We start from the raw sequence: 20,373 nt of genomic DNA on the forward strand, positions 1-20,373 counted from the left end.
CAGTCTATATGAAGAGATGTATTGTTGAGTCTAACTCCGTTAGCATAATTGGAAACCTAGACACCTTGAAACATTGTGACTTCCATTTTATTTATTTGCTGTGTAAAATCACACCTATGTTTAGTATTAGAATATCACATATAGACTTCTTAGTTGATCTATCTTCAAGAATGTTATAAAGAGCAATATTTTGGTGAGATTGTAATATTTTTCACATTTATACTAGGATGGCAGAAAAGAGGAGTTATTTATATTCAGTGTGTCCTTTATGCTTCCCAGGGCCTTTGAATAGATTTAAAGCAGACTGAACTGTCCTGTGAACTGCCAGCCTACCTATTAAATAAATATGGTTTCAAGTATAGTGCAGACTTAATAAATCATGAAAACATTTTTTTCTAGCTTTCTAGCCTACATCTTTACAGACGTGGATTCCATTTGCTGTGCTTAGATTATTTTGTGGAATAATTCATATTTAGAACAAATTTTACTGTGTTCTGTCAGCTAGTGAGTAACTTTTAATCACAATTTAAGTTTTTATTAAATTGTTTTGATGGTTACTAGACTTCCTCAAGCTGAAACGTTTAGGATGGTAGTCATAGAACAAGGCGCCAGTACTGGCGCCAAGAAATACTTGGTATTTCTAAAGCTGGCAGATGTAGTTCAGTTAAGTCATTGAGTGAAATCTGAAAACAATGATATGGTCCTTTCCTTCAGTCAAATATTCAACTTGGTTTGAGTTAATAATGAGAACCTTATGAACAAAGGAGTCCGCCTAACATCTGTGTCTGTGGTAAAGCCAACACGAGTTCATTGAACATTTGCTTGCTTAACATGCAATACTAACAATAACATGGCATGAATGTCTGTAGTTGAAGGGGTCAAACAATATTATGCTTAACCTTTATCCTATTAGAATGTTAAGTATATAGGATCATCTGTCATACAAGTTGCACACTATTTTGTATATTCCCCTTCAATAGCTGTTAGTTTAAAACAAAAAATCTTTGCTAAAGCACAGTTCACTATTGTCCTTATTTACTTGTTGTCTGAAATATGACTGAAATTGTGAAATAGAGGCAACATTTTTCTATTAGGGAAGCTTTTGGAAAATAATTCAAAGAGCCCGTCACTTGGTGGTTAACACAGTTTTGGAGGCAGGAAAGGAGCACTGACTGGGCCGAGCAAGGCAGATGTTGTGCTACAAAATGACGCAAGATCAAGCATGCCTCTCGTCAATCCAAACCAGCCTTCTCCCTATTTCCATTTGACTTGCACCCGGGCATTTCCCCAGGACAGACAGATATCTTCCCTCTTCCTTTCCAGACATCCCATGCGCACTTTCCAGTGTGGGCAGATGCACCTCCTCAGACCCGCTCAGTTTGCTGATCCTGGATTTTGATGTTGGGTAGTCAGGGTGTGGGTGCTTAGTACTAATGCTACTGGGGAGGAAGGTTCTATTACACTTCCCTTCCTCCTCCTTTGACTCAGGACCAGCTGTCTCAACACTGGGCCTACCTGCAGCTTCCCCTGCTGCCAGCCATTGGAGAACATGGAAGCGGAAGCCAACTGTCTGTAAACGTCTTGTGTTTTGGCCTGGATTTCACTCTCCTGAGAACTGTAGGCCAATCTGCTGGTTATATGATAGTGGTAAACAATATCATCATGCAGTGTTGCCAGCTTTTGCGATTATATTGAGAGTCTTGTGATACTTAGTGTTTTTCTTGAAGCTTCAGCTTCTGGAATCAAATGATTGAGAAAATCTGAGTTGCTATTTATTTTTTTAAAATGAGGTTACCACCCACATGATTACAGTGAAAATCTTGCAGACGTGAATAGAGGTGAACCCTAAAGGTTCAGAAGCCAGAAAGCAAATGATACATTTTGGATGCTTGTTATTTATTTAAACTTCACTATTGTTTGGGGCCTGGTTTTTGGTTGTTTAGGGTTGGTAACACCGAAGAACCAATTTCTTCTAACTCTGAACAAGGAAGTTCATCATAGGCCGGTTGAGTGCCCCAGGCACCTCTGCAGGCTCCAAATTTCTGCTGATCTCACCTGGACGCTAACTGGGAGATTGAATCTCCTGGGGAAACAAGGAGACTGAAGCAGGAGGTGAGGTTAAAACACTTCTAGTCTCTGTGATCTCAGTGAGGTTGTTCCAGTTACAGCTGATACACCCTAGCTGAGATTATGAGGTGAAATTCTGGCCCTGTTGAAGTCAATGGCAAAACTCCTGTTGGCTTCAGTGGGCCAGAATTTAACCCTAGGAGTAGTGTTGCACTCTCACTTCTTTTTTTGTCAGACCTCACAGCATAGAGTCTGTGGGATGAGTGGAGGTTCCCTGTGTAGCTTGGAGATTTTGGACTGTGAGGGAAGGGGGAAGTGCCTGCAAGGCCATAGAGCAAGGGCTGGATGCAGCCTCTATGATCCCCCACCTCTCAGAGAGGATCAAAGGAAACAGCCCTGGACACAGTCTGTCTCCCTCGCTCCCAAAAGGAACTAGGGTTCTCAGTGCTGCCTCCTTCCTGTGGCTCCTGCAGACTCTGTGATATTGTTAATGGTGGTAACGTGGCATTTTCCATGGCTTGGCTGAGGCAGCACATTTCCCTCTCCCCATGCCTCACCTCAGTGTCTGGGTTTCTCCCTCCTCCACCTGCCAAAATTTGTGATCTTAGACCCCCCCCCGCCCCCAAATAATCAGGTTGTCAGTGAATGCTAATTATTAAATCATAGCCCCAAGAGCCTAGCTTCACTTTCTATTCATGCCTCATTTAACTTGGACTTGAAGGCATGTAAATATCTTGTAGTAATATTTTTTACCAGCTTATATAGCCTGACTATTACAGTAACAGAGAAACTGATGAGGGAGCAGGAGCAGAGAATTTAAATAACCTTTCAATGAAAAATTGATAAAATATACAAATGGTGTATTTGCAGTATTTGCATAAATTCCAAATTTCTAGAACTTCATTAATAAATTATGCTGTTAGAATAAGGAAACCAGTAATATTTTTAATACTACACTTATGCTCTACTTTACTCCACTTTGCAGTCCATTCTGCTTGACTTTGTGCTACAAATTTAAAGAAACAGTGCACATAGCCTTACAGCCCTGAGTGCAGTACCGGAATGCTTATTTCTGAATTTCCTGGGTAGTCAGAACAAAATAATTGTCCCCACTAACAGTATGTTGTACTAAGCATTTCTTTATCTTGGTTCATTGGGTTATATCATACTCTGTACACAGATATTCCTTGTATTAAGTGTAAGGCATATCTGTTGAATGAGGAGGAAATGTTCTTCACGTGCAAAGGCAACTTGTAAAGAATTTAAAAGTGAGCACTGTATATCTCAGCAAGAGAGGGAACCTTTCAGAGAGAGACTGTATCAGGATTTCTTCTTTTGAAAACAAAACTCAAATGATTGTAGGATTTTAGGTGAAAACTGGGATAACCATGAATTCAGATGGCTAATTTGAGATTGCAAGTAACAGGTACATGATTGTAGCTCATTTTAAATAATTTTAAAATAATTTGAAACGCCAGGCAAACTTTATATTTAACAATTTAATAGCTTTTGGAAATTGCATAATATTGGTAAAATATTTTCTTAAAACAAATCTTAATTCTACAGGACAGATTATGTTGAAAATTTGAATTAGTAATCATTTATGCTGTTTCTCCAACTATTGGTTTCTTTAATAGTTGGAGTCTGCTACTGTTTTCCGAGTTTGTGATTAGGTGACATTTCATGCAAGCTTGCAGCAGCAGTACAATGTATACTGAGTTGTCTCCTTTGGTCAGGGGAACATAAGTGGCAGCTAATGAAATTGAGCTAGTCTGCTTCTTTCTTTGAATTGGATTCAGTAAGGCACTTGCCCAAATTCTGGTTGCTGTTTAGATATTTTTACAGAGTGGAAGGAATCCTTTTAATAAGCAGAACATATTTTTATTAAACCCTAATAGATCTTTCTAGTAGTGCTTTAAAGTTGTTGGGTTTTTTTTATAGATTTTAATTGCTAACAGATCTTCCAACTATCTATCATGTGTTGGCTAGTATTTTAAGAAATGTTGTTTTCTTTAATCCCAATGCCATTTTCTATATTGTTAGATGCTGCAGTACAAAAAGTAGTTCTTTTCTCATGGTTTCTCTGGTTTCATGCATGTGCTTATTGACACCCAATCATTACAATCATCTGTCAATTACCTGAAACACTTTATCCAGTCATTTTGTCTTTTTTGGGAGGGAGAAATATCCTCTCTTCATTTTAGCCAGTATTATATTCCCACTGGAATCATGACTGTATTTGGCTTCAAGATTCAGCTGTTTGAGAGAGGCCAGTCAAGCACTTATTATGATTTTTTTTCCTTTATATCTCAGATTTTTCTTTTTTAGGTGTAATATGGTGATTTCAAGATCCATTTTGTTTTTTTCCAAAAGATCAGAAATGCAAGCCATGTTTAAACTGGGAGTTTGTTACAATTTCAATTAGCAGTTTCGGTACTGAGTGATAAAGATCCTATTTGAAGGACATCATAGTAGTGGCTATGTTGAAAGTAAGATATTAGGGCTGATAGAAAAAATTTCAATGGAAAATTTTCAAACAAAATTTAAGTTTTGACCAAATGAAAACTTTTTCTGTGTTTGCTTTCCTCAAAAAGAAAAGAAAAATACAAAAAAAGGCAAACAAAAAAGGAAAAAAACAAACAAACTTTGTTTTATTTTTGGCAAGATTTATTTTTTAGTTTTCAAGTTAAAATAATAATTAAAGAAGTATTTTAATCATGTTTTGTGATGGTTCAAGTATCAGAACTGGTTCTATGGTAGTAATTGGGCATTGTCAGTCTGTTATTAAAGTGTTGTCCATTTCTGAAAAGAGATTCCATGTAATAATGGCATTGTCGGTATTCCATGTTGTGTTCAGTAATTTCTCTATCAGGTTTATTCATTGTACAGGTAAAACAATGTGTTATCCCTTAACTGCTACCCTTTTAAACTTAACTCTAGAAGTTAGGCTGGATTTTTTCCTTCTCAAACATTATCACAAATAATAAAGGTTTTGCAGAAAGAATTTATATCTGTGCAAACCCATTGCCTTTAATTTAATTTTTTCACACACATAGTTGAAAGGAATGTAGTAATCTAAATCAGCTGCTGATGTGCATGTATCTCTCAACCTGCAAAGGCCCAAATGTAAGATGCAATGTTTGACAAAGACGAAAAAATACATTCAGCAAACTTAAAAGCTAAGGGATCTGTTCCTGTAGTGTATATAACTTACTGTAACTTCAGTTTCATTAGTCTTCATTTTTCAGTAATAAATGTGAAGGGTTCAAAAGTAGTAAAATGCATATTTTATAAAAATCAGCAGAAATAATTAAAGTATTCATCTTCACCATGGCTCCGAATACATTATTTAATACATGTTAAATAAGAAGGTACCATTTTTATGAAGTCAATTTTGCAACACAGAACCACCTTTTGAGCAAGAATGTGTGTGGAATAGAAGGCATTTATGGAGAGCCTAGTGCTGTATTTTTCTCCCCATCAAATGGAGACAGCAAAAATGTATAGATTGTATTTATAAAGCCAGAAAGGTATTACTATGATCATCTAGTCACCTCCCATTTAACACAGGCCATAGAACTCCTCTGAATTAATTCCTGTTTAAACTAAAGCCTATGTTTGTCGAAAAAATATCCAATATTGATTAAAAAAATTCTATCACATGGAAGAATGATGTGAGATGAGAGAATCCATCACAACCCGTGGTAAGTTTCTCCAATCATTAATTACCCTCCACTGTTGAAAATGTGTACCTCATTTGTCCAATTCAACTTCTAGCCATTAGATCTTGTTATAGAAAATGTGGAGGCAAGACAAGGATGGAAGCTGTTTCTTTCTTTGTAAGGAACAATTTATGTTCCCTCTTGGTTTTTAAGCTTGTAGTAATTGATATTCCCAAATACGTTAATCATAAAAATAACAGCACTGGGGTGTATAACACCCCCCCCCCCCAAAAAACCAAAAACAAAGAAAACTACCCAAGCCACATGTTGCCCCTTCTCCCGCCAAACAAAAACAACACCTGGGTTGGGGAAGCCTGTAGTTAAAATAACAAAATTTGACAATGAATATCGAATTTCATATTAATGAATATTGCAGTTTCTTCCCAGTCAGAAATGTACAACATGTTTCTTTCCAATGTAGAAATGACTAAATCTGTTGAGCTTATTTAAGTGTGTTTCTTGTAAATGTTGAGAATAGCAGTCTGGAAAAAAATATTATAAAAGGCTCTGTGTTTGTCCATTTTACTTGTATATCATCTTTTCCATTTCAGTAGTTTCCTGTACTTGTTTCTACCATTCCTCTTGTTGTGACAGGTTCAGGGCTCTTGTATTTTCTAACTGCATATCTAGCTGTGAGCAATATTATATTAGAGAATTGCTATAAAGATCCTCAAACTCTATCTGGACACCATCTTTTAGGTGTCTTAATGTCTTCTGCTTAGACACACCTACCCCACTCCTCCCTACCCACCAAGAATATTTTTTTTCTATTGTGAGATGCCGCAGTCCCTCATGAACAGAAGTTCCTTAGCTATATTTGACAGCTAATACCCCTTTCCTCCCTGACAATGAAAACTTCTAGCATAGCAATACAAAATTGTTGTTGAACAGAGATTTAATCTATACTGTGGTGTTATTTAAACTATTTGAACAACACATTATATTCAAAAGATAAAGCAGCAAGAGTGTAAAATATGTACTTGCACAACTTTTACTTATTATTTTTCAGTATTTCATGCTTTACATCCCTCCTGAAAGGTCTGCCTCTCCAAAGCTCCATTCATGACCTCACTCCTTCACTTCCACTCTGGTCCTGCTACTTTTAAAAGCTCTGCTTCCCATCCCATTCTTTATTCTTGGAACCACACTGGCCCAATAATAATACATTCCTCACAGGTCCTGCCTTGTCTCTGCTACTCATATAACTTGCACATGCAAGTTCTGCCTGTTCTCTGGTGTGATCAGTGATGAGAAGGGGTCTGGTGGATATCTGCTGGAAGTAAGGAGGTTGCAATATTGATATCAACAAGAAGAAAACTGGTTATGGGGAGGTGGAAAGAGCCACTAGCTCATCCAGCCTCAATAAAAGCCCAATCCTGGTTCCTGGACAGTTCAGATTATTTTACTAAACATCTTCTTTGCGCCATATCTGCCATAACTTGGTTTCTTAAGTTGTCTAACTCTTTGTATTTATGCACAACAGAAAACATTTTGCCCTGTGAATTTGAAAGCTAGATGTTCAGAACGTGAACTATATCAATTTAAAAAAATGCTAATGGACAATTTTAAAAAAAGACTTAATATAAATGTAATGCAATACAATGCAAATTGACCAGGGGAAAACATAATACATAACTTCTTACTCAACACTAGCTGACATGGGCTGGAAAATAAATTCTCCTATGACTATTATTCCTTATCATGAGAGACTTAACTGGCTCAATGTGTTTAGTTTATTTAAAAGAAGGTTAACAGGTGACTTGATCACAGTCTGAAAGTACAGATATGAGAGAGAGAGATTTTTGATGTTGGATGGCTCTTTAATCTAGCAGAAAAAAGTACAAGAGTAAGTGGTTGGAAGCTTAAGCTTGACAAATTAAATCTAGAACATAAGAACAGTCATATTACTGGGTCAGACCAGTGATCTGTCTTGACCAGTGTAGCCTGTCTTCTGACAGTGGTCAATGCCAGGTGCTTCAGAAGGAATGAACAGAACAGGCAATCACTGAGTGATCCTGTTGTCCACTCCCAGCTTCTGGAAGTCAGAGGCTAAGGATACCCAGATCATGGGGTTGCATCCCTGACCATCTTGGCTAATAGCCATGGATAGACCTATCCTCCATGAACTTATCTAATTATTTTTATAACCTTGTTATAATTTTGGCCTTCACAACATTTCCTGGCAATTACTTCCACAGGTTGACTGTGAGTTGTGTGAAGAAGTGCTTCCTTATATTAGCTTTAAACCCGCTGCCTGTTAATTTCATTTGGTGATCCCTGGTTCTTATATTATGTAAAGGGACAAATAACACTTCCTTGTTCACTTCCTACATACCATTCATGTGTAACCCCTCTGGGGTTTAGAGAGAGCATGGCCCCTTTAAATATTTTTCCCGAGGCGAGGAAGTGCTGATTGTGCTATTGGGAAGGGGAGCAGAGAGAAGGGAAGAAAGCAAGGGTGGGGGGGATGTCTGGAGCTCCAGACAGAAGGGCTGCAGCAAGCAGGCCCTCACAGAGTGAAGCAGTCAAGAACCTGCCTGAAGCCTAGGAGGGACAGAGTGGCCAATCAGGGACACCCCAGGACAAGAGCCAGAAGGCGCACTGTGCCAGGGAGGAATCGCCCGAGGAGGACAGACTGGAGCTGGACCCAGTATTAGTGCAGCCCAGAGCTGCGAGTACTGCGGCTTGTGACTTTGCATTGGGAATAAGGAGGGATGCTGTTAGCTAGTTAAGTGGGGAGGTTGTCGCTCTGTATGGCATTGCAGAGAGTGGCAGAAGAGGGCATCGGCGGGGTTTGTTGGGAGAATTTTACTGGTGCCGAAGACAACCAGGAGCACCAAAGACTCATCACTGGAGTGGAACGTTGCCCAGGACTCCTGAACTCTGTGTGCAGACACATTACTTTGTGTCTGTCCTTTCATACTGTGGTACCACTAGGCTTGTGGCACCTTGAGTTGAATGCAACCCTGTTTTACCACTCCCCTTATATTTCCCCCTGTTGTTTTTCTCCTTTCATCCCTCTGTAAACAAACATTTCCCTTTCCTATATTCATTGTGCTTTTCCAGTGTGTTTGTTCACTCTAGGGGGGGGTTGGAACAGGTGCCTCTGGGGCGCAAGTGACTTTCCCTGCTGCATTCCTGTGCGCGCTGTCTCTTGGTCAGAGCTGCCTGCAGAGCAGACTCCATCTTGGTCACAAGGCCGCTAAAGTTGCACATGATTTTATAGACCTCTGTCACAGGGGTTGGCAGCCTTTGTCATGTGGCCCATCAGGGTAATCCACTGGTGGGCCGCGAGACATTTTGTTTACATTGACCATCTGCAGTCACGGCCCCCTGCAGCTCCCAGTGGCCGCGGTTCACCATTCCCAGCCAATGGGAGCTGCGGGAAGCGGTGGCCAGCACATCCCTGCAGGATGCCTAGTTGCCAAGTTTTGTGAGATCCCTTTAACTGTTCAGTCCACTTTGGACTTAACTATCTTGAGTAATTTTGTAGTCTGAAAACTTTTCCACCTCTCTGTTTCACCTCTATGTCCAGATCATTTATGAATATGTCGAACAGCACTGTTCCTAGCATAGATCCTGGGGGTCGCTACTATTTACCTCTCTCCCTTCTGAAAACTACTCTTTGTTTCCTATCTTTTAACCAGTTAACAATCTGTGAGAGGACCTTCCCTCTTATCACAACAGCTTACTTTGTTTAAGATCCTTTGGTGAGGGACCTTGTTGAAGGGTTTCTGAAAGTCGAAGTACACTATATCCACTGGATCTTCCTTGTCTACATATTTCTTGACCCCCTCAAAGAATTCCAATAGATTAGTGAGACGTGAATTGCCTTTACAAAAGCCATGTTGACTCTTTCCCCAAACAAATCATGTTCATATATGTGTTGGATAATTCTGTTCTTTTTCTGTAGTTTCAACCGATTTGCCTGTTACTGAAGTTAGGCTTACCAACTTGTAATTGACAGTATCACCTCTGGAGCCTTTTTAAAAAAATTATGTTGCATTAGTTATCCTTCAGTCATCTGGTACAGAAGCTGATTTAAGTGATAGATTACATGCCATACTTAGTTCTGCAATTTCATATTTGAGTTCCTTCAGAACTCTTGGGTGAATAGCATCTGGTCCTGGTGACATATTTCCGTTTAATTTATTAATTAGTTCCATAATCTCCTTTACCGACACCTCATTCTGGGACATATCCTCAGATCTGTCATCTAAAAAGAATGTCTCAGATGTGGGAATCTCCCTCACATCCACTGCAGTGAAGAAATAAGTATATTGGGGTAATTAAGAGTTGGAACAACCTACTTAAGGATGTGGACGATTCTATATAATTTGAAGTCTTTAAATCAAGGATGGATATCTTTATAAAAAGTATATTGTAATTCAGACAAGTTATGGGTTGGATGCAGAAATTATTGGGTAAGGTACTTTGGTCTGTTATCTACAGGAGGTCGGACAAGTTGTTTATAAAGGTCCCTTCTGTCCTTTAAAGCTATGAATCTAGTACTGACCACTGCTGGTCACTAGGTGAACCATTGTTCTGAAGCAGTGTGAAAATTTCTGTATTCCTTAATAGCAGAGTGTTTCACTGTATTCCATATAGTAACTGTTGTCAATGCTATACACCAGTTTGATAGTGTATAAACATGATAGATGTATAAAATAAAGAATAAAACACTATTCAAAAAGTATTGTTACAGAAGGTTCTAGTATTCTTTGTTCATGAACTGAAATCATGGATGATAAGTCTGCTATAATTAAATCTATCATGCCTGTCTCCAAATACAAGGTACATGGAAAGAAACAGTCCACATTAATATTTTTTTAAAAGTTTGTTAAAACATGATTATTACTGAAACTGCAGTGAAGCATTGAATGAATGGTCTTTTTCTTCCAGAAAAAATTAACTTCTGGAAAATTTAGTTTCTTATTAACTGATGTTTAATCACAAAGCTTGATTTATCTTAATATCGATTCCAAGTTGTCATTGAGAATTGATTCTGAAACATTTCAAATCTTTTTTTTCCCATACCAAATGCCATGCCCTTCTTGAGCAAGCTCACATATTGAATCAGATCCTTTAATTGCTTCGCCCTGCTGTGCTCTTCCTTTTGCTGAGTAACAACATAGTTTTATTTCAGTAACCTTTGTCTTTTTTCCTCAGTCTCTCCCAACTCCTCTGCAACCCTTGTTCTTGCATCATGCCTGTTGGTAGATTTCAAACTCATAAGGGCAGGGACCCTGTCTTCTTATATTTGTTCAAAGAACTTCTTAGTACTTTTGGGTGCTGTGAAATTATAATTGATGATAGTAATAGAATATATGATAGATGTTTTCCAGAAGGTGAGCACTAAAGACAAACCACATTAGAAGGGAAAGTAATGTGCTAATATTGCCTGTATGGCTCTGTAATATGATATAAAAATTCCTAATTCATTTATACTATTAGTGTTTGTTTTTAAGTATGGTATGGTATGTATGGTAAATTTAAAGCAGTTCTAGAATCCCTGACTGGCCACTTGTACTAGCAATAATACTGACACCAAGGTCAAGCTTGGAGTTATAATGGACTGTTAGAAGATTGTAATGAAGTGGGCAAGGATTTCTGCGCCTTGGATGAAGGACATGAAGGACATAAAAGCCTATCTCAGGGGGATTGTCTGAGTGGGTGAGAGAATGTGTCTGGCCTATTTAACATCCCTAGTTCTTCCCTGTTCCTGGGTTCCTCCTGGCTCCCTTGAAGTTGAGGAAAGGGCAGCAATTTTCCCTTAACCATTTTATTGGGACTACATGGGATACACTACTTGGATACTTCATATAAGTTTTTCCATTAGTTGCCAGACCCCATCTTAGGACATACCAGTGTCAATGTCTTTCCTATTTTGGAATTTACACTTAATTTTTTACAAAGCCTAAAAATCCTTTAATATTAAACCACTCAAAATCATTTCATATGTTTGTAATGAATTTGCAATAAGTTATATTTTTTAAACAATGAGGAAAATTATATAATTTTCTCATAATGCTGCAATCAGTACACAGGCTAATCACTGCCACATTGTATGTTTTGGGTGCGTTAAGGATTTTTAAGGACACATCAGAGTGTCTAATTTTATAGGGACGTTTTGTAAGAATTGTGACTTCAGGCGAACTTGTTTCTTCATTGTTTCTGCTGAAAGGCTGTGGTCTTTTTTTTTTTAATGTTCAGTAATGTGGAATTTCCAAAGAGAAAAGTGGAGGAAAGTTCTAATCTCCCAAATGGGCATTAATAAACTAGCACTACTGGTCTGATTTGTGCACTTCACAGTCATTACAAGATTACTGGTCAGGAAATAAAAGTATAACTGAAAAAAATATTTTCTAATAGCACTGGTAACATGCTGTAGTTAAGAAATGCCTCCTGTTTCCCCACGAGGAACTTTTCCCAAATCTTCACACATGTCCCAAAGCATTATTGAATCAGACTTGGGCAATCAATACAGTTTCAAAAGTGAAGAAGAGCTAATTAATATTTCCTCAAAGATCTGCCAGTGTCATTAAATCTTTCCTTTTCTGAATTAAAGTGTTTGCCACAGCAGAGCGTGTGTGTGTGTGTGTATGGGGTGTGTGTGGGTGTATGGGGTGTTCAGGGAGGGGTAGCACCTCTGGTGTAGGGGCATGTCGTGTCCTTTCAGGGCAGCTCGTCCACCTTTGGTCCCCACCTGTCACTCAGCTCTCACCTCTGGCTCCCTGTAGCTGTAGCATGCGCAGCGGCCACACCCCGGGCAACAGCTTCGACAGGCTGGCTAAACCAGGTTGAGGGTAGCCGTCGGGCATAGACCTTCGGTGAGATAGGGCTTTGTCTATCCCGAGCATGTGAAGACAGACTCCGGCGGATTGAGCGGATGAGACCTTCTAGAATAGGACCAACGGTCATGAAGGCGGTTTCTGCAAGCGGTGTGGTACGCTAAGAGCACGGCAAGACGCGAAAGATGCCTTGGTCAACCACTGCGCCCAGCCCATCTCCAACCGTCTCGACTCTTGTCCTGCCATTGGAGCAAGATGGGATCTGGGAAGAGAGAGTGAGGCTGACTATGTGCACCTCTCCTTCACTTTAATCCAATCCACGCGCAAGTCTTGACATCTCCTAACTTCCGTAAATTTCAAAGTCCTGTGGCGATGGGCGAGCGACGAAGCAGCAGGTGTGGATACACTGGGAGCTGTAGCCGCGAACCTGCACACAGGCGGCTCAGGTCTAATGGTCGTCTTCTTGCTGATCGAAGCAACAGCTGGATTCGGCGTCTACCTGAGTGACTGAGCAGCCCTTTTTAGGACCGCACTGCTCACCTCCGTAGCAAGAGGAAGGGGCTAGAAAAGGTGCCCTAAACATTGTTTGCTTCACACAACCCTGGCCAGCTTACCGCAGCTGGAGGGGATCCCATCTTATGCGGTCGAACAACAAAACTTCAAATAAAAAACCGCAAGGTGACACCACTCATTATTGGTACATGGAACGTACGCACGCTTCAAGATAACCCCTCAGCAGATCGACCAGAAAGAAGAACAGCCCTGGTCGCTAGAGAGCTCGCAAGATTTAACATCGATATTGCGGCCTTGTGTGAAACTCGTCTAGCCAACGAAGGTCAGCTCACAGAAATAGGGGGTGGTTACACATTCTTCTGGTGTGGACGTAGCAGTGACGAACGTCGTGAATCTGGAGTTGGCTTTGCGGTTAAGAATCAACTTGTCCACAAATTTGCCAGTCTTCCCAAGGGTGTGAACGACCGACTCATGACACTGCATCTTCCACTACCGAGAGGAAAGCAAGCTATACTAATCAGCGCTTACGCACCCACAATGATGAATCTGGATGAAGTAAAGGACAAGTTTTATGAAGATCTTGATGCCCTACTCTCATCCGTGAAGCGTACCGACAGGCTGATTCTACTTGGCGATTTTAACGCGAGAGTAGGATCTGATCACTCTGCCTGGGATGGCGTCATTGGAAAAAATGGAATCGGCAAATGTAACAGCAATGGCCTACTACTCTTGAAGACGTGTGGCTCATGATCTGATCATTACCAATACCATCTTCCGCCTGCCCACTCGCAAAAAGACGTCCTGGATGCATCCACGCTCCAAGCACTGGCATCTCATTGATTATGTCATCGTGCGGAGGAAAGACAGACAGGATGTAAGGGTGACTAAGGCCATGCCGAGTGCTGACTGTTGGACTGATCATAGACTCATCATCTCTAAATTAAGCATTTACATCAAGCCAAAGAGACGTCCGCAGGGAAACAGAGCTGTGGTGAAAAAGATTAACGTCAGTAAACTGAGGAACCCCAATACAGCAGCTTTACTAGCAGAAGATCTTGACAACCAACTCTTAGAGCTGCAATTAAAGGAAAATGCTGAGAAGGACTGGGAACGCTTCCGGAATATTGTGCACTCTTCTGCACTAAAGGTTCTTGGACCCTCACACAGGAAACAGCAGGACTGGTTTGATGAAAACGATGAAGAGATCAAGGCCTTACTTGCTGAAAAGCACCGCCTTTACCGTGCTCATCAGAACGACCTGTCGTCATCAGCTAAGAAAAATGCCTTTAACAACACTCGCAGGACTGTACAGAGCAAGCTTCGCAAGATGCAGGACTCCTGGTTGAGTGCCAAGGCAGGTGAAATCCAGATGTTTGCTGATAGAAACGATGCCAAACGGTTCTACGAAGCCCTCAGATCCTTGTACGGCCCTCGGCCCTCAGGGAGCTCTCCTTTACTGGATTTAGATGGTGTAACTCTCATTACTGAGAAGACTCTGATTCTACAGCGTTGGGCTGAGCATTTTCAATCCGTACTGAACCGCCCATCTTCCATTAATAACGAGGCGATTGATAGAATGCCCCAGGCGGATATCAACCACAGCCTGGACGTTCCACCATCAGAGACTGAAATCCTACAGACCATCAGCCAGCTGTCCAGTGGCAAGGCCTCAGGATCTGATGCGATCCCAGGAGAAGTTTATAAGGATGGTGGTGCAGTGCTTGTTGACAAACTCACTCAACTGTTTCAGTCCTTCGGGAATCAAGGGTCTATTCCTCAGGAATTGAAAGACGCGTCCATCGTACACCTCTATAAGAGGAAAGGAAATTGAAAAGTCTGCGATAATCATAGAGGAATATCATTGCTTTCCAGCGCAGGCAAGATCCTTGCACGAGTGTTGCTGAATCGCCTGATTGACCACCTGGAACAGGGTGTATTACCCGAGACACAGTGCGGCTTTCGTAAAGAGCGTGGCACTGTGGACATGATCTTCGCAGTCTGACAGCTCCAAGAGAAGTGTCAAGAGCAGAATCGTGAACTGTACACCATCTTTGTGGATCTCACTAAGGCTTTTGACACTGTGAGTCGTGAAGGTCTGTGGCGTATCATGTTGAAGTTTGGGTGCCCTGATAGATTCATCCTGATGGTACGTCAGTTCCACGACGGCATGATGATTCGTGTTCTGGACGACGGAGAAGCTTCAGAGGCCTTTCCCGTCACAAATGGCGTCAAGCAAGGGTGTGTGTTGGCAACGACCCTGTTCAGCATGATGTTTTCAGCCATGCTGTCAGACGCCTTTCAGAACAGTTCCTTGGGAGTCAGCCTGAGATACAGGACTGATGGGAAACTGTTCAACCTGCGAAGACTCCAGGCTGTCTCCAAGATAAAGGAGACTGTGCTACGAGACCTCCTTTTTGCTGACGATTGTGCCCTGAATGCTGGATCAGAGCAGGAAATGCAAGCCAGCATGGACAAATTCGCGGCAGCATGCGATAACTTCGGCCTTCTTATCAACATAAAGAAAACCAAAGTGATGCACCAGCCAGCTCTGAAAGCCCAACACCAAGAGCCCACCATCACAGTGAAGGGGCAAAAGCTGCAAGCAGTGGACCAATTTACATACCTTGGCAGCACCCTCTCCCGCGCAGTGACAATTGACATCGAGGTCAACTGCAGAATCGCCAAGGCAAGCTCTGCATTTGGCGGACTGCTGACCAACGTGTGGGACCGCCGTGGAATAAGCCTTGCTACAAAGCTTAAAGTCTACCGAGCAGTAGTGCTAACTACCTTGATGTATGCCAGTGAGACCTGGACTGTATACAGGAGGCACGCTAGGCAATTGAACCACTTCCACACAACTTGCCTCCGCAGACTTCTGAGGATTCGGTGGCAGGATAAGGTGCCTGACACAGAAGTCCTTTCCAGAGCAGGCCTGCCGTCAGTTTATACTCTGCTTATGAAAGCCCAGACACGCTGGTCAGGCCATGTTGTAAGGATTCCAGACCACCGCATCCCCAAACAGCTCTTCTATGGTGAGCTGTCTCAAGGAAAGCGATCGCACAGGGGACAAAAGAAGCGATACAAAGATACGCTGAAAGCCTCTCTTAAGTCCCTGGATATCGACATCACCTCCTGGGAAACCCTGGCACAAGACTGATCGACATGGCGTACGCTGATCCACCAAGGCTGCCAGACATCTGAAGCCAGAAGGATAACCCTAGCACAAGAGAAGCGAGCACTCCGTAAAGCCAGAGCTGCAAATGTTGTAACAGTGGTGCCCACACATGTCTGCCCGACATGTGGCAGAACATTCCGTGCCCGTATTGGCCTTACCAGCCATTTGCGGACGCACCGTGGACAGCTCACAACCTGATAGATGTTAAGGTCTTCTTCGAAAACGATGGACGAACATCAGTGTGTGTGTTCTCACAATATACTAATAGGCCACTGTACCTCTCCCATTTAGAGAGATTTGCTAAAAAAGGAGCAGCTGAATACAACCATTTTAGCTGGGGATTGTGCTATCAGTGCACTGAAGCAGACTCTCTCTATCCTACCCCATCCAGGATAAATAAAAGTGAATGTATTTTTAAAGAGTTTATAAAAACATGACAATGTGTACTGTCAAAAGTTGCTGGCTGGTGGTTTTGCTCAGGACATACAAAGTGGTGGTTGAGTAAGGAGACGGATTGGGCGGTGGTTAGAGTGCTAACCAGGACCTGTGGGAGAACCAGGTTCATTTCCCTTCTCACCAAAGACTTCCTGTGTGACCCTGGGCGAGACCATTATTCTCTCTGTGCCTCAACTTTGATCTATCAAATAGAGATAATGGCATTTTGCTGTCTCAAATTGGGCTGAAAACATAAGTACGTTGAAAGACTGTGAGGAACTCAAAGACTGTGATGATGTGTGCCATGTAAGTATCTAAGGTAGGTATATAAAATATTCGTTTAAAAGAGACCTTAATTCAGCATTTTAAAATGGCTGACAAACAGAAGGAAAGTTTAGTCTCAGGTGAGCAGGTATACTTCAACCACTCATTGTTTCAGAGAACAGTACAACTGCATGTTCAGAAGGATACAACATAAGGAAAGGATTCCTTTTTCAAGAAGACTTTTTTTTTTCTAAATGGTAAAAGAGGTTTCCAAAATGAGAGAGGAAAACATACAATTCTTTTGGTTACAATGTCTTAGAATCATGTTCTGCACAGAGAATGATGGAAATAGCTCTGGAGTTCTCGTGACCCAGAGTCTTACATAAAGTGACTCCCATGCTCTGTGTGCCACTCTCACAACCAGACAAAGTGGGGAAATCAGGGTGATCAGCACTCTGCTAGCTCGGCCTGGTTTTAGGCAGATGATCAAACAGACCTGGTTGTGTTGATTACAAGAGGAGACATAGGACTGAAGACTCTAACTGTACATTTCCAAAAGCTAAAAGATGGTGCTGGAATAATGTCAGTTTAGGGGGCTATAAAGTATGGAATAACCATCTGTCTGTGTGGAGTATTCTTTTCCATTGGCTGGCTGTAGTTAAAACTTCCTTATCATGGTGCCGTGATGCTCCTGACATTTAGCTTGAAAGGCTGGGTTGCACCCAACAACAAATGACGAGAATCATTCTGCGTTAATAGCATCTCTACCATAACCTAGGAATTCTTCCTGCACTAATTCGATGATACCAGCAGCATACATTTCCAAGACGTCCTTTGGGAGTCTGGAAAAAGCATTTATGAAATGTTGGAAATGTTTACATCAACTATGTCACTTAATTTTTCAGTTGTTTTGGCCTAGTTATGCTGCACCTCGGAGATACACAGTGTACTACGTCATCACCTCAAAGATGGCTAGGGCAAAGTGTTACTAAATCATCAGATTGAAAACTCCTGTATGTTTTGACTGCTCATTCAAGTTTTATAGTTCCAGCAGATGGCACTAGAGGACTATGCTGCTCCCTGCTGAAGCATGTAGACCGAAGTGTTGGGCTAGATACCACTCCTTTTGGAACACCATCACTGCACTGGGGAAATGATAGCGTGAGAGCATCTGGCAGTCCATATCTAAAGTGGTAATGAGGTTGGAAGTGCCTTTTGTTTCTCTGCCGCTTGCCAGCACCAAGTGACCACAAACAATTTCTTGAAGGGGTCACCTTTTAGCTGGTGGCCACAAATTTCTTTTTTTCTTGTTGCTCTTGGGACTTGATTATTCCACACTGAATTTTTAATTGTCACTGTGAATTTTAAGTGTTAAAATATTGAACTTTCTATGTCTATGCATCTGTTTGTTCTACTATTAAAAGTATTGATATCATCTAGGGGTTTTATATTTCATGTAATGTTTAGATAGGTAAAGAATGGTTTGTATTTTTTAAGATTGAAATATTTGCACGAAAAATGGCACTGAATGTTAAAGTTCAGGGGTGGGAATTTCAGAAACAGCCACCATTGGCCTACCTTTCTTGGCTTTCTTTTAAGTCAATGGTAAGCTTCCATTAAAGTTGAGTGCTTTTGAAAATCCTACCCTTGAAGTTCTTAGGTAAGAATCCAGTTAAGATATTGAAATATATACACATTCTGACCCACGTTTAAAAAAAATAGACAAAATATCCTATTCTGTTTGCAATGTTAGGTTACCAGTTTTGTTGCAGTCAAAGTCTTTATCTATTTGAACCTTGAATAAACAATGCCAACTTTGTGGAAACACAATTCATAGCATGTGAAGAAGTGGGGATTAAATCATAAAACCATGTAATTTCCCACAGCACAGCAATTTGAATTAGTAATCCCAAATCTTCTGTCATTTATATGACAAGATTCTTGGTATTTCCATAATCTTACCACACTTAGAACACGGACCAAATATCACATGATCACTATATCTCTTTGCTAGCATCAGTGGCTGCCTGAAGCAGTAACTTCAGAATGCTAGGTAAAAAGGTTCATGTGTTGAAATATGATAAAGTCTGGGGATTTTACACAGGCATGTAAAAGATAAGGCTACTTCTTAACTTCTTTCTGCTGTGCCAAGTTTTTTGGTGGGAGTTGAAAGAATGAAAGTTTGTTTAGTAAGATACTATTGGGTGGTGTTGTGGGGGTGGGACTTTACTCAATTTGCTTCTTTGAGGAAAACTTTTCCAGGTGCCTTTTGTGTTCTTGATCAGCAAGATTTGCAGCTGGACCTGCAGTTTTGTAAAAGTATACCTCTGCCCCGGTATAACGCTGACCTCGGGAGCCAAAAAATCTTACTGCGTTATAGGTGAAACCACGTTATATCGAACTTGCTTTGATCCACCGGAGTGCACAGCCCTGCCCCCCCGGAGTGCTGCTTTACTGCATTTTAGCCAAATTCGTGTTATATCAGGTCGTGTTATATCGGAGTAGAGGTGTACTTCTAAGCACTTGTGTAATTATTTACATTGGCTTCCAGATTGGTGGTGTTGCATATATTTATTAATGAACTGGAAGAGACAGGCAAAAAGGTGGCAAAATTTGAGGATAAAGCAAAATGTTTTAGATAGTCAAAATTAGGGGAGACTGTGAGGATAGCTGAATAGGCAGATGAAATTCAATATTGATAGGTTCATATATTTTTAAGGCCGGAAGAGGCCATTGTGGTAATCCAGCCTGCCCTACTGAATAACACAGACCATATAAATTTAACCCAGTATTCCCTCTATCAGGCTCTTGGTTGCTGGTTGAACTAGAATGTGTATGTGATCTTGATATACAGTTTATAGGGAGTTTTGTGATTGACTTCAGTGGAACTAGGATTCCATACAAAGACTTTAGGTGATGAAGAATCCATCACATCCCTTAGTAAATTGTTCCTTTGGTTGATCACCCTCTCTGTTTAAAGCTTGTGTATTTACTTCCAGTTTGAATATGATTAGCTTCAACATAAAGCCATAAGCTCTTGTTATGCCTTTCCTAAAGTGAATTCCTGTAGGTATTTACAGACTGTGATTAAGTCATCTCTTATCCTTCTCTTGGGTAAGTGAAGTAGATTGAGCATTTTAAGTCTCTCGTGATAAGGTAGATTTTTCATACCTCAAATTATTATTATGGTTGTTTTCTGAACTCTTTCCAATTTTACAACTTTATTCCAGTAATGGTGTTACTAACATCATATATAGAGGGAGCCACCTGCCTACTGCTACTCTGTAAGCCCCTGTTTTATACATTCCATTCAAAGATTGTGCTAAGAGCACATGTTAACTTGACTATCCACCATGACTCCTAAGTCCTTTTCAGAGTCTCTGCTTTTCAGGATGCAGTCACTGCC

At 40.9% G+C, this 20,373-nt stretch overlaps 1 protein-coding gene across 7 annotated transcripts in view; it reads left to right on the plus strand.

Moving 5' to 3' along the window:
* Positions 1-20,373, plus strand: part of FMN2 (formin 2) — a 248,375-nt gene that overhangs the window by 111,452 nt on the left and 116,550 nt on the right. The window lies entirely within an intron of this gene.

Source organism: Mauremys mutica, chromosome 3, assembly GCF_020497125.1.
Source record: "Mauremys mutica isolate MM-2020 ecotype Southern chromosome 3, ASM2049712v1, whole genome shotgun sequence".
NCBI classification, from domain to species: Eukaryota; Metazoa; Chordata; order Testudines; family Geoemydidae; genus Mauremys; species Mauremys mutica.